This window comes from Festucalex cinctus, chromosome 20 (genome assembly GCF_051991245.1).
Source record: "Festucalex cinctus isolate MCC-2025b chromosome 20, RoL_Fcin_1.0, whole genome shotgun sequence".
In the NCBI taxonomy this organism is placed as follows: Eukaryota; Metazoa; Chordata; class Actinopteri; order Syngnathiformes; family Syngnathidae; genus Festucalex; species Festucalex cinctus.
The window spans coordinates 15,199,898-15,213,723 of NC_135430.1; the positions used below are offsets into that span (position 1 = coordinate 15,199,898).

At 37.6% G+C, this 13,826-nt stretch overlaps 1 long non-coding RNA gene across 1 annotated transcript in view; it reads right to left on the minus strand.

Annotated features, from left to right (window-relative positions):
• LOC144009135 (uncharacterized) overlaps positions 1-13,826 on the minus strand; it is a 20,063-nt gene continuing 6,237 nt past the window's right edge. The window contains exons 2-4 of the long non-coding RNA XR_013280847.1: positions 1,149-1,242; positions 937-1,074; positions 1-52 (exon numbers count right to left, since the gene is read on the minus strand). This is a non-coding gene — a long non-coding RNA (uncharacterized LOC144009135). The remainder of the gene's footprint in view (positions 53-936; positions 1,075-1,148; positions 1,243-13,826) is intronic.

Below are 13,826 nucleotides of genomic sequence, written 5' to 3' on the forward strand. Positions count from 1 at the left end.
GTCATTTGTCACCAAATGTCTGCCATCATGGTGTCACAGGGCCTCCAGATTGCTGGTAAATAAAAAGAAGAAGACAGCGAAGTAGTTGTAGTTGTAGCAGTAGTAGTAGAAGTAGTAGAAGAAGAAGTAGTAGTAGAAGAAGTAGAAGTTAAAGAAGAGGCTAGGCTAAACCGTTAGCTTATTATCTATTGCATGTTTTACTCTCCAAACACAACAAGCTGTTGGTCTTTGTTAAAAAGTATATATTTCCAAATGAAAACAATATACTGCACACCATATAAACACAAATAGTAGCTTATTAAAACACGGAAATCTTTTGCTAATAAAATCATCTGAAATATTGTTGAAAGTTAGCATGTTGGTTTGCCCTCAACAACAGTCCAGTTACTCATGTGGACCCTTTGGAAAATTAATGATGTAAATGCATGTGTATGCATTCTGAAAGTATTTTAAAAATTGATTGCATCTGTACCAAAACACAAAATTGTCTCACATAAGAAGATAATATCTATCAATATGTTCAATTGTTACCCATAATGGAGGTCAGGTGTATAAAAGTCATATTCAAAACCAAGAAATCAATGATTCTATGACAATACAGTCAAAATATTAATAGAAAAAAAAATCTGAAAAATATACTGTACATCTGGAGTATATTTGGAATTTGAAAGATTTTGTGAAAACTACACTGAAAAAAAAGAGCAAATTTTGGTCGCACAATGTACATGTTCGAATTAAATTAATCCAAAGGATTTTTATTTATTTATTTTTTAAATTGAAGTCCAAGTTTCAAAAAGAATACTGTTATGACTTAAGTGTACCGTTTGTGTGTGTGTGTGAGTGTGAGTCAGTGTGTGACTCTAACAAGCGGGGGGAGAAAAAAAAAAAAAAAAAAAGACAGTCTGGACATGACATTATTTCGATAACGTGTCCAACCTTTATTTTTCCGTAGTCTCTTATTCCAGGGGTTTTCTCTTGTTTAGAATCGTGTGAAAGTTGAACTCTCTGAACAATGCCAAGACAGTCAACTCGAAATATGGTTTCCACACACGTGTATGCGTGTAAACACTGCACCTGCAGAATTAAGAGTAAATAAATAAATTAAATAAGAGTTCAAAAAGGAAGAACGCATGTACTTTCCTATGTACCTGTAGGGGGCATCCTAAGGTGAAACGTGCCATTTAACACAAACACAAGCACACACACAGGACTTTTTCCTTCATGGGTGAAGAGCCTGGATTGCTGCAAACAAATTAGAGAGCACCATTAAGATGGGGTTAGTGCCATCATTCACTGTGTGCGTGCGTGTGTGGCAGCGGTGTCAGTCACCTGTCAGCCTCAGGGACAGATAAGGCCCAAATCAACCTCCCCCTTGTCTGGCTGTTATCACACCCTCTATTCATCCATCTCTGGATCTTTCCAGTTTTATTTTATTTTTTTTCAATCACTTCCTCTGTTTCTTTGCTCAAAAGAAATTAGTTCCAAGAAATTGCACGTGTGAAGGTTACACAAAGTCGTAGTGACGTTTTAGAAGACTTGTTTTATTATTGTGAACTTGCATTGTACTTTTACAACCTGCAATGTGTACAGTATTTTTTTGACTAAGTCACACTTTTTCATAGTTTGGCTGTGAAACTGATGTACTGTATACGTGCGACTTGAAATTGTGCTAAACATGACTACTTGCTCTTTTTCTTCTTCTATTATTCTACTTTCTTTTAGTGGTTGACTTTTGGTGCATTTGGTGTGTGTCCTTTAACATGTCCTGTTTTATATGATTTTGCACACATCTGCTAAATTACCAACATTTGGTCTAACCCGCCTTTGCGTAGATTTACTACATGCCTCGTGCCAGACTTGCACCAGTCACGAAAATCAAGCTCCATGTGCTGGGCGCTGCAATGACAATAGCACTATATGTAAGACCACTTGAGATGATCGTTTCCATCAAATCAAAATATTACACTCACATATTTAAAATGAAACATCTGATTTGGAGATCATTTTTGGCTTTAACTCTACTCTGGCTTCCTGCAGACTGTTTGGGCTGCACCCCTCCAGTCACATCCACAGAGGAGACGAGCAAGGAGTGAGTCATAATGCAGCTACTTTGTGACTAAACATCATCACCGGGGGATTTAATAACATGACCTTCATCTAATGCATAAAAACATTTTTTTTCAAATGTATTCTTTTTTTTCTTTTCTTTCGTCACGCAAATCTCGCAATTTTTCTGGTAGAAATGGCTCCATTGTTTGTCAGAGAACGACGATCTCGGTTCGCATTTTCTCTCATTTAAAAAAATTTACAACAGCAAGAATATTTTTTTTTGTTTCATGGAAAATTACTTTTGACAGACAAATAGAAGCAGGCTGCTGAAGAGCATTTGTATTGTTGAATGGATATTTGCATAAATTAAATAAAGTAACTAAAATAAAATGTAGATTCTGTTTAAATGTTACATTTCTACTGTGCCATGTGCCATAATGTGTGGTATTATTATACAGTATGTTTATTATTAATTTGACTGATTTATTGTTAGCCAGTCAACATTACAAACAAACAGTAACATCAAACGAAATTACATATATGAATGTAAATTAAAAAATAAAAAATAAAAAACATTTGAAACGACAACACCTAAAAAAATATTTCCTATGGCCCAATTCAGAATGTTTAACCCATTTTATTTATGTATTTATTTATTTATTTAATTATTTTTGTTAGGAGACTTATGGCATTTGAGCCCAAAATGGGCTCTGCTCTTGAAGTGTGATATTGATTTTTTTTTTTTAATTATTGGACATAACTACTGCCCTGAAAAAGTCAATACATCATAACAGCAGAATTTTTTATGCAAATGCCTGTTTTTTTGACATGGGAGCCAAAGTGACCAAAATGGGGCATTTCATAAAGATACATGGCATAAATCTCCCTCCCGCATTTGCAATAATTTAGAAATTACCGCATGGTGCCATTTTGAACCTCTACATGTTACCATAATCTGCTGAAATAAATAAATAAATAAATAATGATGGAGAAATACCACAGAATACCTGGAGTTTTAAATTATTACCTCTTCAGTCCGACAATTCATACACAAAATATGAATGAAAGTTCATATCTATGAAATAATCTTGTACACCATAATCTGATCAAACATAACATAAGGTTGGCTAAATGTTCATTATATGGGTTGCACTCTCTCAATTAATTCACCAAACCTCCGTTGCAAATTCTAATCCAGTTCTAACAGAAAACTTTATATAATTTCACTGGATTAGCGTCGCCGTAATGCACAACAAAGCATTTTTCAGATGCTATTTTCAGCTGCTTGTTTTAATGGATCACAGATAAATTGCTTTCAAATCAGATTGTATTAATTCTGACATGACTAAAATAACTCGCATCATCTGTAAAAATCTTAGCACAAAGTAATTGTAATACCAAAACTAAATCATTAATAAAAGTAAGAAAAAGCTTAGGACCAAGTATGGACTCTTGAGGCACACCGTGTGACCTCAGTGACCTTTTGCATAATTCAAACATTTTGACTTATACAATGAGAAAAGGACTAATTTAACAACATTTTATTAGGTTGATTTGGTTTACATTGATGTATAATCTCGTGCAATTATACAACGAAAATAATAAACACATTGTCCACTGAATACGTCTCTGATGGTGTCAATTAAAATTGAGCACTAACATGATTATATTTATTATGCAGATCTATTTAGATTTTACAAGCAATCATAAAGTTGCGGCCGGTTGATTTATAGCACATGAAGCGAAGTATTCCTACAATACAAACTGTAACGACATAACTGGATCAAGTTTTGAACAAGATTATTATTCATCCATCCATTTTCTAAACCACTTATCCTGTCAGATTCGGTTATGTACATTCTCTACTGTATAGCCAATCTGTATGCATATGGAACCATTGTCCAGGCTTTCTGTTTGCTTTGCATCCATGCAGCTAAAACTGCTGGACACAGAGAAAAAAACCGCCCACTTGCTTGATGCATTCAAATGGCTTTGGCGAATCAAATGAATAATAAATGGAAAGTGTATGTGTTTAGTTTTTGCGTGTTTGAATGACGGCAAGTGTAAACTAGAAATGAGGCTGTCTGAGGGGCTAAAATCAAAGCTTTCTGTTGTACAGTAGGAAATATCAAAAGTCAAAAATCTTATCACAGCGCACAATAACGTATTTTTCAACAACATTATTGTGAGGTTTTTATATTTATATGTACAGTGTGCGAGCTGTGATGATGATAGGCTAATTAGTTTGCCAACGTGGCCGCCTGCTTGCTGAATAGGTCAGAGACATCAATCACAGAAAAGCTCCACAAAGCAACCTGCTGGGAGACTGTTGGCGATTTAGGTTTCTTTGTTTGGAAGTCAAAGAGACAGAATGACATTATTGTGTACTTGTTGTGCCACGTTGTTTAATGGCTTACGCGAAAATCACATCACACTCAATATCTTGCAGCGTGCTTTGCTTTTGACATGTTTTGGGTAGTAAAGCATGAGATTGAACTTGAACGTAGCCTTTTGAGAAATAAAAAGAGATCATTGTTAACCATTAATGTGGGAATGCTGAAAGCGTCCCACGTTATTCGGATTTTTATTCTCCTCACTTTTTTGCAGAGAAACAACTCCCACATAATACTTCCGATTTACACCGTTCAAATATCAACTTGCTTCAAAAATTCATGCCTTCCGGGGTATATATATCGTCCGATTCCACATTACTTACAGTACTCGCACAATTTAACGTTAAATATCTACTTTTCTCCATTCATTTTCTATGTAAATGACACTGAACTTTTTCTAGTCCCACTTTCCATGCCCACTTCCATACATATCACTGATCATCATTAAAAGCTCTCTGATACTGCTGAGTGACTCATTTGGTTAAGTGTGTTGTCCAGTAACCCCGGGGTCCTGGGTTCGAATCCCACCTCCAACTGTACATTGCAAATATATCCATGACAATTATGCTTAGTGATATAAATTTATACCAAGGAAATGCATTACAAATTCACTGAAATGATTAAATGCATGTTGAAATGGATTATGTTACTGAAATCATTAAATGCATGTTGGCTTGTTGTTTCAGATGGCACTTTTCAAAATAAATACACCATTAGCCATCAATCTGAACAAGGCAAGTTATCTCAGTCCCACAGAGGACCACATTTTAGTACATCCGATGGTTCGATACCAACTGACTGTCGTTTCAGAAAATGGATTATAATTTCTCTGAAATAATTTAATCCCACCTATGACAGATTGCAGTACATTTTTTCTTTTTATTCATTTATTTTTCAACCTCAATTAAAACTTTGTAATTTTCACATAAGTTATCTTTCAACTTACTTCATTAGCATTCAGCTTTCAACATTTCTTACGCAATTTTTCTAGACATTGCACGTAGTCTAGTCTATTTTTAGTCAGCAGCTAGCCCAAGGAAGACGTTAAAACTCCTGTTTTAACCCTATTCATCAAAATCAGGTTGCAACTGCAAACACTTGGAAAGCATACAATATTTGTCATTTGCTTTTCATGGAATACTTGTTAATGAATTCCACTAATCCGAGCATATATTTGTAATTATCTGGTGGGAAAGTTTATCTCTGTGTGAAAAGCAAGGACTTAAATTATTCTGCAGTGTCAAGGATTTTTGGTTGACGGACGCATGGTCGCAAACACACACCCACACTAAGGAGCTGAGCAAACAGAAAAGAGAATCGTGTAAGCAGTGGGGCAGATTAATTTGTTGGCAGCGGCGTGTGCATGTACTGTATGTATCTATGCGTGCGTGTGTGTTCATGTGCAAGAGGGAGAGAGAAAAGGGGGTGAAAAGCATCATCGAAGGACAGGGAAACAATATGCTCTTCTTGCCAGATGAATAGATGCTTGCATTCAGATCTGTTATGATTGATCACGTCAGGGTCACCAGTTGTGATGCGCTAAATGATGAGGAGACGAAAGCAAATGATCTCCTTTACTCTCCCACATTAAAGTGCGCTCAAAGTTCATCTTCTAAGAAAAATCGTATAGCTAATGTGGTTGTCAGAAAACACTTTGATCTGTGTGGCTAATCTGTTGGCCAGTCATGATCAATCTGTCATCCTTCTACTGGTTCCACCTCCACACATCCTGCTCCTCAAGCATGCTCACATTAAAGACTCTGACAAGCGACTCTGGCCGTTGAGTTGTTGCATCTGATTAATTTCAAGCACAACAGAAAGCGTGATGCCTTCAAAGTGTCGCTATAAGAAAGAATCTTGCTCTTGATGGATGAATACAGCATAAGAGTCTTTTATCATCTGCACCCGCCCCTTAAGTCTATCCTCACTGATGGAATGTTGAGAGCAGTTATCTGGCTGAAAGTTGGGGGCAAAGGGTTACACTCAGTAGGCTTTGGGAAATAAATGGGATTAGGGTAAAAAAAAAAAAAAAAAGTGGTGAACTTCACTAAAAGTTATTGTGTGATAACAGCACTGAAAGGGCCTTTCAACCTTGGTCTCAACATTTTTGTTTCTTACGTTCTGGAGAATGGGCCAAAAAATACCATGAAAGGTACAGAGCTATATCACAATATACTAACTATTAGGGATGTCATGATAAGGGCAATATCGCGATATTAAAACTGCCCCCAATATCGCCGTCGTCGTGTTCACAATATTCAAAAGGAACACATCTGTTCAAAAGGTCAGGTTGATTTTATATTTGTGCAGCTCTAGCACCCTCTAGTGGCTCGTTTATTAGTGAAATTTAATTTTCATTAGGGATGTTTTGGCCTTCTATGTTTAAAATCTATGCTAATTGTCAGATGAAGGGAAACTATAATTTGCTTGTGAATGGATCAATGTGTGCTTGCATTAGCAAGTAAGTGCCTCAATATTGTTATTAGAGACTGTAGGTGGTTTATATGCATTGCTGTTACAATATTGTGTTTTTTTTTTTTTTTTAGTATGAGCTCTCTTTTTTTACAATATAGTGATCTTTTTTTAAATATCGCCCACGCCCCCACAATATCGTGCTAATTATCGTATCGTGACCTTCATATCGTGATGTTTGGATATCGTTACATCCCTACTAACTATAAGATACAATGGCACAAAAACATTATAAAAGAGAATGTAATGATATTAACCGATTTTAAATGTAGCTACTGTATGTTGGGACAAAGAACAAACAACTGTAGTGTTGCATATGTGCTTTTAAGGGGTGTGGCCTAGTAACATCAGAGGCTCAATACTCAGAAATAAAGGTATATTACTTCCACGAAATGGTCCAACCCCATTCATTAGGTCAGACGTCATTACTAGAGAAAATGCCTTGTGCCTGAAATTTTAATTCCACCCCCGCTAGTGTATGTCAGAAGCTGTTGCCTGGCTGTATCTTAGGGGAATTGCGCTGCAATGAAAGTCCTATTGAAGCCATTTAGAGCTTTATCAGCACAAGCCAATCACCGAGGCCTCTGCGGAGTGGGAAGGGCCATCCATCACGGACAGCGGAGCGCGGCCCGGGACGTCTCTGTCACCAGATAATGCATTGTGTGGACTAAAGGGAAGGGAAACGTTTCAAGGGGAGGGCGAATGTCCTCCACGGTCCCTAAATGATTTAAGTCTGATGTTGTCTTTTACTGACGCTTTGACTTGTACGGCACAACAAGGGCAGAGACACAATCCATTGCAAACACCGGAGAAACACGTTACGATGTTTCCTTTAAGGCGCGGCCTGGAACAAATCCCAAAAACCACGCTCGAACACAGGGATCGATCCATGACCCAAGTATCTAAAGAGTAACATTGGCATGATTTGCTATTTATTTATTTATTTATTTTTAAACATTGACGTAAAGGATGTGAGCATAGATATTTGCAAAAAGTGAACAAAGATTTTCTGTGTAATTTTTTGACGCCCTAGGGACCTCTCACTCTCATTCGTGTTTCATTAGCAGACTGGAGGCACTCCATAGGCAATTGTGGAGTGAGGAGTTCATGCATTTGTAATGAATGAGCTACAACCTCCTTTGGCCTTCTTCAGAGTCCTCAAATGACTCCCTAACCCAGAAAGCAAAAATAGTTTATACAGTAAATAATATATTGTAGACAGTTATGTCGAGCGTGACAGTAAGATGTGAAGGATTTCACTTCCTGAGGATGGGAAGAGAAAGTTTAGTACTCACTCCTTTGCAAGGAACAGCTTTGATTTGTGTTTAATTCTCATGATCACGCATGGAATGGATAATGCGAAAGATTTATTTATATATATATATATATATATATATATATATATATATATATATATATATATATATATATATATATATATATATATATATATATATATATATATATTTTTATTTTTATTTTTTTTCCCCCGTTCATTTCAGTCATTTTTGTTCCCTATTATAAATCCCCCCCCCCTTCGGTACGGGTGAAACTCTGGATTTGTCTAAAATTTGACTTCATTACTTTAGGAAGTGAGGACAGGGAGTAATTAAGATAAAGATGGAGAAGCTGTGCTAATTGTTAAGCTATCCAAATCACCGAAATACAGTATGTGATTGGATGTGGAGAGCAACCAGCTTTGAACATCAAAATAGCAAACAAATCAATAAGTGACTGGAGAGAAAATGTTAAACAGCAACACAAACTGAAATCATAAATGAAATACCTTGACACACATCTATGAGAGTGGCGCCCGGTATTCGGGGGAATTCAGTAATCACTTTCCACTCAATATGGAATTCAGGTCATGTAAATATGCTGCAGCGCCTTGGTTTGTTTCATCAATCAAGGAGACAGATGATTAAATCATTTTCACATGACACAAGGTGTCAGTCCCACCCGGAGTTCTGGCAACTCCTGTTCGTATATTTACAAAATACTTCAGTAAGCTTCAGCCAAGTAGGGCTCTGGTTTCTGGGAAAACCCTGGAAAGTTTCGAGAGAAAACTGACACTCTGGAAGGAGTTGTGCTTTTTACTCAATTTTAGACAATCACTTTAGTTATAATGGCCTACATAATCCCATAATCATCTGCATAAATCGATCCCAATGCCAAATCACAGTCACGCTGAATTGGCACACCATCTCCTGAATGAAACAAATAGTGTGATTTAGTGTTTTGTTTGAAATAATCATCGAAGTAGCGGGAGCACGTTTGTGAACTACAGCTCCTCACCTTGAGAGGAATATAATGAAATTTCCTCAGGTTTGTCCATCTGTTTGGCCTTAAATCTGAGCCACAATCTCTGATGCTTTGAGACTCACAGCTAATCGATCACAGTTTCTAGTTCAGTACACAAACACAGACAAGAAACCAGAGCAGCCAAAGTATCACATAGTCAAATCCACTTTAACATGATGGTACCTATTGATTGTGCTCATTCCAGTAGCAGTTGCTAATAAATACATTCAGCTCCTGATGTAATACAAGAGCATGAAATGTTGTCATTACATAAACTACGAAATATACGTCAAGTTCAAATACGTAAGCCAGACACAAAGGGAGGCGGCAAACAGCCAGCCTCACCTCAATCTCTCTGTTAAAAGCAGAAATAGCACGTATTGCTGTACCATAACAGAGAATTATTATTATTATTATTAAAAAAAGATATGTGACATGTTCACTGCATGCCGATCTAAGATATCCTATGGGGTATATGCCACGGAAAAGGTGGGACATGATTTTGCACATCAGTTTATTTCCGGTCCGGGTTGCGAACGCGCAACCCAAGGGCGCAAAGTCGGAAGCACAAGCGTTTTTGACGCAGCCCACACGTCGCAAACCGAACCGGAAACAAACTGTCCCGCCTCTTCCGTGGCATATACCCCACATTGGCCCTTGAATGCTATGAACCAATGGCAGGACAGCTTTTTCATGTTGAGATTGAAAACAAAAACAAAACAAAAAACAAAACAAAAAACTTAGGTATCGGTATAGCTGGGTATCGGAATCGGTATCGGGAGCCAAAAAACGGTATCGGAACAACACTAATTTTAATACTTTGATATTTTTACTCATATCTGCCCATGCGTATTTATCAAGTTCCCTGGTGTGTCTAAGCTCTGCAGTGTGTGCATATTTAGACCAGGCATGCCGCTTGGTGGTAAACTAGAAGAGCTGCTAACAAAAACATTTTCATCCAGCATAATAAACATATTTAGGTATACATATGATTGTTACAATAAAAATGCAAGTATATGAATGTAAAATATTGGGATACATATCGTATCGTGACCTATCATGATACGTATCGTATCGTGAGGTTGTTGGCAATACCCAGCCCTACTGGTGACTCTCTTCACGTCTCCAATGTAATGATTTTCCATAGTCAGGCTAATATATTTACTGTATATTTGCTCCATATTTAGTTTTGCTGATTGCATAAAACCGCAGATAAAGAATGCGGTGAAGCAGACAGGATTCGGCCTCCACATTGTGCAGCCTCCCCTGGCAGGCTCTCAGCCACACTGAAGTGGGCGTACGAGAGCACACAGGTGCCGTTCTTTTATGGTGAGGCTCGCGAGCCGATTCTCCGAGATGATCTCATCAGAGGGTATAGCTCGCAAATAATGCAAAGTCAATGAATAACTCCCAGACAGCTTATCATCTTTTTGCTGGGAAGGATTTGATCTAGACTGCACCAGATGGGACCAAGTTACTCCATCTTGTGCTCACTGTCAACAATGATGTCTGTGGAAATATCATTCTTTCAGAATAGAATTCCTGGAAATATGTCTGGTCAGGTCCTGAACAATCCTGCAGACAACTTTGTGAATAGATAATTTTTCCCAGCTTTCAGGCCAAAAAAATAAAAAATAAATCCAATCCCATCATTTATACATTCTGTTTTCACAAGGTGTTGCCGTTTTCTATAGCAAACTGGACACCCATCCCTCCTGCCTCAGAAATAAGCAACATCCAACATGCTGTATAAGTGGAAGGGCAGGTGTCGCGTCCCAGCAGGATGAAAAGGGAACGGGACAAAGTATGCAATTCCTGTTTGGCGTGTAGTCAGCCCTTCCACGGAAACAAGGCACAGGAAGTGTGCTTGTGTGAGCGCGTCAATTGCTCCCTACCGTTCTGAAAGTGAAAACCTGGTAGATGTAAGTGGAAAAAGACTGCATTGTACTTGGACGGTAAATAAGGTCACAGTGGTCATTTCAACGCCTATTATACGTTAAATACTATTAATGATTCACAATGAGGCAGCTTTTTAAACTTTGACTGCTCCACTTGGCTTGCAGCATTTAATCAGCAAAGACGCCAGTGTTTATTTTCTTTCTTGTTTGCCTAAGTGAGGCGGTGCCTCCCCCCGCTGATCCTTCCCCTGCATGTGAAGAAGCTTTACATTCATTTTCTTTTTTAATCTAATTTGGTTTTCAATCAAAAAAGTATCAATTATTTTGTCATTAACCTCTGAATGCACATATTTTCCGTTCAATCTGGGTTGTCATAACTTTAAATAAAAAGGCAAAACCAAATACTTTTTTTTAAAAGTGGAAGTCAACCCCCCCCCAAATTCTTGACAATATGTTCTACGCAGCCACACTAGTCTAAATGTGGTATTCTGGTTAATATTGCGCTAGTGGAATATGAGTTAAGCAGCAAAATCCAGCAGTTTTTATCAGTATCAGAAGGCGGCCATTTTGCCACATTTTGTCGAGTGAAAATGACATCACAGTAGGTCAGGGCTTAGGTAACAGCTCATCTTCAGGAAACAGGTGAGTTGTGATTGGTCATTGCCTGAGCCCTGAGCAACTGTGATGTCATCTTAAGTCGACAGCAAGTGGCAAAATGGCCGCCCCCTGAGATGGATAAAAACGGCTGGATTTTGCTACATTACTCATATTCCACAAATGCAATATAATCAGAATGTTATGTTTAGACTAGTGAGGTCACATATATCATATTATTGTAAAGAAATTTTTAACGGTGACATTTCCTTTAAAATGAACCAGTAAAATTGAGATTTAAATCATCAAGGCTAAGAAAAAAAATTAAGTGTTTATCTTTTTGCAAACAACTTAAATATTGTATTATCTTACCAAGGATATTTTTGTTTATCGTAACATTTTGAGGTCAAGTTTTTAAAATCTCAAGTGGTGTATTTTGATTTGGAATGGCACATTAGCCACGGTTTGAGTTTTTTGCAAAACATGATCCCTTGAAACACATGAATTGATTAGATGAGTTTATGAATAAATAAATGGGGGGAAAAAAGCTTCACCCAAACTGCCTTCTACTAATTAAAGTTCACCGTTTGAATAACATCTTGCTGAATTCTCATGAGAATCTAAAGCATGGAATTCTTCGCTCCTTTTTGTTTGTTCCATCAAAGACTTAGGCTAGACTTGTTAACTAATATTAGGACAAATGACTTGCTATGACATTTAATAAAACCATTAGTGTGGCGATTGAGCTTAACAGGCTAAGCTGGAACGCAATAATCATACATGTTCTGTACTTCAGCCTTCATACACACTATACAGACACAATCAGAGTGTCCTATATTCTATACAAATAAAACACGTACACCGAGCGGCATGACAGATTACTATGAAGACAGAAGCTCCTCGAGTTCTTATTCAGAGGAAGTGGAAGCAGCCTGAGGCCAGAACGCAGGGAAGATATGATCAATGCCTCCATCTGTTGAGGGCGGCACAAGAGGAGATGAAGGACACACCTTCCATTGACCTTCACCCTCCTTTTCCTGTAGTTCGCATACAGACGACTGATTACAAATACACACATTTGAGTTCGAAGTTTATTCTCACATTTCCTTTGTCTGATGTACATTTGTTGCCGACCTTTTTTCTTCATTTACTTTTTTTTCTAATTTTCTCCATGCAGCTTAAGGAAGTGTTCCTTTAGTTTTGCTAGATAGCTAGAAAATTCCGTAACTTGATATTGCAAATCATGCAGATAGAATGTTGACTCTATAGAGCACTTTAAAACAACCACCACAGCAGATACAATGAAAACAGCAGAGGCCCCAGAATTAAACCCTGTGGAACGCCAATTCATATTGCACATATTCGTTCAACCACTTTCTTCATCTTTTTTTTTTGGCTCAACATATGCTCCATTCGAGGATGGTCGGAAGTCGGACTTTTCCGAGTTCAAACCAGGAAGTGTGTACGGAAATTCCACTCGTGAAGTCGGGAAAAAAAGGACCCCGACTTCACCAACGGACTACAAGTGACGTCACTCTACAATGGTTTCCCCTTTGGAAACAGACTGTGAATAGTAAAAGACAATTTACTTGAGTATAAAACTAGATAGCTTTCTTCATTCATTCATAAATATTCGACATAACTTCACGTAAAGAAACATACGTGAGTATGATGCTATCTCCCGGCATGAAATTACACGGTGAGCTACTGAACTGTATGGAATGCTTATGATATAAGACAAAAACAATAAATGAAGCAAAATTACGAGAAGGTAAGTTTTCTGGAGGTCAAAAACAAGTTTTAAGAACCAAAATAAAAACCACTTTACCACTATCCGCCATTTTGGTTGTTTAGTTTCGCCTCAAATGCTTTCAGGTCGGAACTGGGAAAAACCAACTCGGATATATCCGACTTCCAACAATCCTTGAATGCAGCAATAGTATGAAGGGATTAAAATAAAGAAATCACACAATGTACCATCACAAGTTGACTACTTAGCACACCATATTCCCTGCCAAGCAATATAGCAGCCAATGACAGCCAAGAGTCAGGTATGGCCACTTCAGAGCCAAGATCATTAAACTTCCATCTCATCACAGCAGCCTGCGCCAGTGCAGCT